This window comes from Vidua chalybeata, chromosome 14, assembly GCF_026979565.1.
Source record: "Vidua chalybeata isolate OUT-0048 chromosome 14, bVidCha1 merged haplotype, whole genome shotgun sequence".
Classification (NCBI taxonomy): Eukaryota; Metazoa; Chordata; class Aves; order Passeriformes; family Viduidae; genus Vidua; species Vidua chalybeata.
The window spans coordinates 4,311,700-4,318,591 of record NC_071543.1 but is presented as its reverse complement, the minus strand read 5'-3'; the positions used below and the strand labels follow the sequence as shown (position 1 = coordinate 4,318,591).

Sequence of the window (6,892 nt, the reverse complement as noted above, 5' to 3'; positions counted from 1 at the left end):
ACCTTCTCAAAATGGTGGCAAAAAAAAAAAAAAAAAAGGCAGGAAATTCGCCTCAGGTGTAATCAAGTGACCTCAAATGACCTTTAGTGACGCCAGTCAGGGCCTCAGGTCACCTCAGGTGACAACAATCAGGACCAAAGATGTCCACAAATGACCCTAAATCACCTCAAGTGACCCCAGAAAACGTGGGTCAGGGTCTCAGATGAACTCAGCTGACCCTAAATGACCTGAAGTGACCCAGGTCAGGGACTCAGATGACCTCAGGTGACCCCGGTCAGGACCTCAGATGGCCTCAAGTGAGCCGGGTCAGGGCCTCAGGTGAAATCAAGTGACCCCAAAAGACCTCAAGTGATCCCGGTCAGGGCCTCAAGTGACCCCGGTGAGGGCCTCAGATGACCTCAGGTGACCCAAAATGACCTCTAGTGACCCAAGGTAGGGCATCAGCTGACCTCAAATGACACTAAATGACCTCAAATAACCACAGTCAGGGCATCAGGTGACCTCAAGTGCCCCCAAATGATGTCAAGGGACCCCAAATGACCTCAAGTGACCACAGTCAGGGCCTCAGATGACCTCAAGTGACACCAAATGACCTCAAATGCCCCCTGGCAGCGCCTCCGGAGACCTCAAGTGACCCCGGTCTGGGACTCAGATAATCTCATGTATACCCAAATGACCTCAAGTGACCACAGTCTGGGCCTCAGATGACCTCAAGTGACCCCAAATGACCAGAAATGACCCAGGCCAGGGCCTCAGGTGACCTCAAGTGACCACAGTCAGGGCCTCAGATGTCCTCAACTGACGCCAAATGAGCTCAAGTGACCCCAGTCAGGGCCGCCGGTGACATCAAGTCACCCACAATGACCTCAAGTGACCCCAGTCCGGTCCGCAGATGACCTCATGTGACCCTAATTGACCTCAAGTGACACTGGTCCAGGCCCCAGGCGAAGTCAAGTAACCACGGTCAGGGCCCCAGGTGAAATCAAGTGATGCCAAATGACCTTAAGTGACCCCAGGCAGGGCCTCAGATGACCTCCAATGACCTCAAATTATCTCAAGTGACCCCAGTCAGGGCCTCAGATGACCTCCAGTGATGCCAAATGACCTGAAGTGACCACAAATTACCTCAGGTGACCCAAGTCAGGCCCTCAGATGACCTCACATTACCTCAAACCTCAGGTGACCCCAGTCAGGGCCTCAGATGACCTCATGTTTACCCAAATGTCCTCAGGTGACCCCAGTCAGGGCCTCAGATGGCCTCATGTTTACCCAAAACACCTCAAGTGATTCCAGTACAGACTTCAGTTGACCTCAAGCGACCCCAGTCTGGGCCTCAGATGACTTCAAGTGACCTCAAATGATCTCAGGTGACCCCAGTGAGGCCTTCAGGTCACCTCAAGTGACCCCGGTCTGGGCCTCAGATGACGTCACGTGACCCAAAATGAAGTCTGGTGACCTCAAGCAGGGCATCAGATGACCTCAAGTGACCCAAGTCAGGGCCTCAAGTGACCCCAGTGAAGGCCTCAGATAACCTCAAGTGACTGAAAATGACTTCAAGTGACCCCAGTCAGGGCCTCAGGTAACCTCAAGTGACTGTGGTCAGGACCTCAGATGTCCTCAAATGACCACAGATGGTCTCAAGTGACCCCAAATGACCTCAAGTGACCCCAGGCAGGAACTCAGGAGACCTCAAGTGACCATAGCCAGGGCGGCAGGTGACCTCAAGTGACACCTCAGATGTCCTCAAATGAACCCTGGTCAGGACCTCAGATGACCTCAAGTGATCCAAAATGACCTCAAGTCACCCCAGTCAGGGCATCAGGCGACCTCAAGTGATCCCAAGTAACCTCAAGTGACCCAGTCAAGGCCTCATATGACCACAAATTACACAAAATGACCTCAAATGGCCCCGGCCAGAGCCTCAGGTGGCCTGGAGTGACCCTGGTCAGGGCCTCAGATGACCTCAAGTGACCCCAAAAGACCTCAACTGACCCCAGTCAAGGCCTCAAGTGACCTCAGTGAGGGCCTCAGATGACCTCAAGTGACCAAAAATGACCTCTTGTGACCCAAGGCAGGGCCTCAGATAATCTCAAGTGACACTAAATTACCTCAAGTAACCCCAGTCAGGGTGTCAGATGACCTCAAATGACCCCAAATGACCTCAAGTGACCAGTGTCAGGGCCTCAGATGACCTCAAGTGACCAAAAATGACCTCTTCTAACCCGAGGCAGGGCCACAGATGACCTCAAATGACCCTAAACGTGCTCAACTGACCCTGGTCAGGACCTCAGGTGACCTCAAGTGCCCCCAAATGACCTCAAGTGTCCAAGGTCCGGGCCTCAGATGACCTCAAGTGACCGCAGTCAGGACCACAAATGTCCTCAAATGACCCTAAATGACCTCAGGTGACCCCAAAAAGCACCAGTCAGGGCCTCAAATGACCTCAAGTAACCCCAAATGACCACAAGTGACTCCGGTCAAGTCTTTAGGGGACCTCAAGTCAGCCCAAATGACCTGAAGTGACCCAAGTCAGACCCTCAGATGATTTCAAATGAGCACAAATAACCTCAAGTGACCCCGGTCAGGGCTTCAGGTCACCTCAAGTGACCGCAGTCAGGACATCAGATGTCCTCAAATGACCCTAAATGACTTCAAGTGACCCGAGAAAATGCCGGTCAGGGCCTCAGATGACCTCATGTGACCCCAAATGACCTCAAATGACCCCGGTCAAGCCCTCAGGCGACGTCAAGTGTCCCCGGTGAGGGCCTCAGATGACCTCAAGTGACCCGAAATGACCACAAGTGACCCTGGTCCGGGCCTTAGTTAACCTCTAGTGACCCCAGTCCTCAGATGACCTCAAGTGACCCCAAATGACCTCAAGTGACCCCGGTCAGGATCTCAGATGACCTCAAGTGACCCCAAATGACCACAAATGACCCTGGTCAGGGCCTCAGGTAAACTCAAGTGACGACGTTCAGGGCCTTAGTTGACCTCAAGTGACCCTGGTCCTCAGATGACTTCAAGTGATCCCAACTCACCTCAAGTAACTCCATTCACGGCCTCAGATGACCTCAAGTGACCTCAAATGAAATCAAATGACCCAGGTCAGGGCCTCCGGTGACCTCATGTGACCCCAAATAACCTCAAATTACCCCGGTCAGGGCCTCAGGTGACGTCAAGTGACCCTGGTCAGGGTGTCAGGTGACCTCAAGTGACCCCAAATGACCTCAAGTGACTCCGGTCAGGGCCACAGATGACCTCAAGTGACCCCAATCAGGGCCTCAGATGATTTCAAGTGACTGAAGATGACATCAGGTGACCCCAGTGAGGCCTACAGCTCACCTCAAGTGACCCTGGTCTGGGCCTCAGATGACGTCAGGTGACCCAAAATGAAGTCTAGTGACCTCAAGCAGGACATCAGATGACCTCAAGTGACCCCAGTCAGGGCCTCAAGTGAACACGGTGAGGGCCTCAGATAATCTCAAGTGATCCCAAATGACCTCAAGTGACCCCAGTCAGGGCCTCAGGTAACCTCAAGTGATCCAAAATGATCTCAAGTGACCCAGTCAGGGCATCATGTGACCTCAAATTACACAAAATAGCCTCAAATGGCCCAGGCCAGAGCCTCAGGTGGCCCCAGGCGACCCCGGTCAGGGGCTCAGATGACCTCAAGTGACCCTAAATGACCTCAAATTACCCGGGTCAAGGCCTCAGGCGACTTCAATTGACCCTGGTCAGGGTTTTAGTTGACCTCAAGTGCCCCCAGTCCTCAGATGACCTCAAGTGACCCCAAATGACCTCAAGTGACCATAGTCAGGGCCTCAGTTGACCTCAAGTGACCCAAATGACCACAAGTGACTCCAGTCAGGGCCTCAGGTGACCACAAGTGACCCCAAATGATCTCAAGAGACCTGTTCTTCTTTACCCGCCTTCCCTGCCTGCACCCCATGGCGGGTGGCAGCACCTGGCTGAGGCAGGCATCAGTGCTGCCACCTTGTGGCCAGAGTGTAATACTGCAGCCCTCCACCGAGATCCTCCTGCAGCCGCCATCTTGGGAGTGTCCCGGCTGGGACGCTTTTGACCTTCGCAAAATTGTGTCAAAAATGAAAAGGTGGGAAATTCATCTCAGACGAAATCAAGTGACCTCACATGACGTCTAGTGACCACAGTCAAGGCCTCAACTTACCTCAAATGACCCTAAATGACTTCAAGTGACCCCAAAACACACCAGTCAGGGCCTCAGGTGAACTCAAGTGACCCCAAATGACCTCAAGTGACCCCAGTCAGGGCCTCAGGTGACCGCAAGTGACTCATACCAGGGCCACACGTGACCTCAAGCGACCGCGGTCAGGACCTCGGATGTCCTCAAATGACCCAAAATGACCTCATGTGACCCTAAAAAGCAGCAGTCAGAGCCTCCGGTGAACTCAAGTAACTCTCAATGACCTCAAGTGACCCTGGTCTAGTCCTCAGGTGACCTCAATTGATCCGGAATGACCTCAAGTGACCACAGTCAGGGCCTCAGATGACCTCAAGTGACCCCAAATGACCACAAATTACCCTGGTCAGGGCCTCAGGTGACCTCAAGTGTCCCCAAATGATCTCAAGAGACCTGTTCTTCTTTACCTGCCTTCCCTGCCTGCACCCCATGGCGGGTGGCAGCGCCTGGCTGAGGCGGGCAACAGTGCTGCCGCCTTGTGACCAGAGTGTGATACTGCAGCCCTCCACCTTGAGATCCTCCTGCAGCCGCCATCTTGAGAGTGTCTCGGCTGGGGCGCTTTTGACCTTCTCAAAATGGCAGCAAAAAAGAAAAGGCGGGAAATTCGCCTCAGGTGCAACAAGTGACTGCAAATGACCTCTAGTGACCACAGTCAAGGCCTCAGATGACCTCAAATGACACTAAATGACCTCAAGTAGCCCCGGTCAGGGCCTCAGATGACCTCATGTGACCCCAATTGACCACAAGTGACCCCAGTCATGGTCTCTGGGGACCTCAAGTGACCCCAAATGACCTCAAGTGACCCAAGTCAGGGCCTCAGATGACCTCAAGTGACCCCAAATAACCTCAAGTGACCCCGGTCAGGGCTTCAGGTCGCCTCAAGTGACCGCAGTCAGGACCTCAGATGTCCTCAAATGATCCTAAATGACTTCAAGTGACCCGAGAAAAAGCCAGTCAGGGTCTCAGAGGACCTCATGTGACCCTAAATGACCTCAAATGACCCGGGTCAAGCCTGCAGGCGACATCAAGTGATGCCGGTCAGGGCGCCCGGTGACCTCAAGTGACCCCAAATGACCTCAAGTGACCCCAGGCAGGGCCTCTGGTGACCTCAAGTGACCCCAAATGACCACAAGTGACCACAGTCAAGGCCTCAGGGCACCTCAAGTGACCCCAAATAACCTCAAGTGACCCCGGTCAGGGCTTCAGGTCGCCTCAAGTGACCGCAGTCAGGACCTCAGATGTCCTCAAATGACCCTAAATGACTTCAAGTGACCCGAGAAAAAGCCAGTCAGGGTCTCAGAGGACCTCATGTGACCCCAAATGACCTGAAATGACCCCGGTCAAGGCCTCAGGCGACGTCAAGTGACCTCGGTAAGGGCGCCAGGTGACCTCAAATGACCCCAAATAACCCCAAATGACCTCAAGTGACCCCGGTCAGGGCCTCAGATGTCCTCAAGTGTCCCAAAATGACCTCAAGTGACTTCGGTAAGGGCCTCAGATGACCTCAAGTGACCCAAATGACCTCAAGTGACCACAGTCAGGGCCTCAGTTGACCTCAAGTGACCCAAATGGCATCAGGTGACCCCAGTCAGGGCCTCAGATGACCTCAAGTGACCCCAAATGACTTCAAGAGACCTGTTCTTCTTTACCCGCCTTCCCTGCCTGCAGCCCCATGGCGGGTGGCAGCGCCTGGCTGAAGCGGGCAACAGTGCTGCCACCTTGTGGCCAGAGTGTAATACTGCAGCCCTCCCCCGAGTACCTCCTGCAGCTGCCATCTTGGGAGTGTCTCAGCTGGGGCGCTTTTGACCTTCTCAAAATGGCAGCAAAAAAGAAAAGGCGGTAAATTGGCCTCAGGTGCAATCAAGTGACCTCAAATGACCTCTAGTGACCACAGTCAAGGCCTCAGATGATCTCAAATGACCCTAAATGACCTCAAGTAGCCCTGGTCAGGTCCTCAGCTGTCCTGAAATGACCCTAAATGACCTCAAGTGACCCCAAAACACACCAGTCAGGGCCTCAGGTGACCACAAGTGTCCCCAAATATCTTCAATTGACCCCGGTCAAAGCATCAGGTGAACTCAAATGACCCCAAATGACCTCAATGACGCAACTCAGGGCCTCACATACCTCAAGTGACCCCAAATGACCTCAAATGACCCATATCAGGGCCTCAGGTGACCTCAAGCAACCGCAGTCATGACCTCAGGTGGCCTCAAATGACCCTAAATTACCTCATGTGACCCTAAATATCACCAGTCAGGGCCACAGAGGACCTCAAGTGACCCCAAATGACCTCAAGTGACCCCACTCTGGGCCTCCGGTGAACTCAAGTGACTCTCAATGACCTCAAGTGACCCCAGTCTGGGCCTCAGGTCACCTCAAGTGATCCCAAATGACCTCAAGTTCCCCCAGCCAGAACTTCAGATGACCTCAACTGAAACCAAATGACCTGAAGTGAACCAAGTCAGGGCCTCAGATGACCTCAAGTGACCCCAAATGACCACAAATTACCCTGGTCAGGGCCTCAGGTGACCTCAAGTGTCCCCAAATTATCTCAAGAGACCTGTTCTTCTTTACCCGCCTTCCCTGCCTGCACCCCATGGCGGGTGGCAGCACCTGGCTGAAGCGGGCAACAGTGCTGCCGCCTTGTGGCCAGAGTGTAATACTGCAGCC

General features: G+C 53.7%; 1 pseudogene; it reads right to left on the bottom strand.

The window, feature by feature from the left end:
* The window catches only part of LOC128795370 (uncharacterized), a 50,737-nt pseudogene extending 44,844 nt beyond the window's left edge, over nt 1-5,893 (bottom strand).
* Nucleotides 5,894-6,892: the final 999 nt, after the last annotated feature.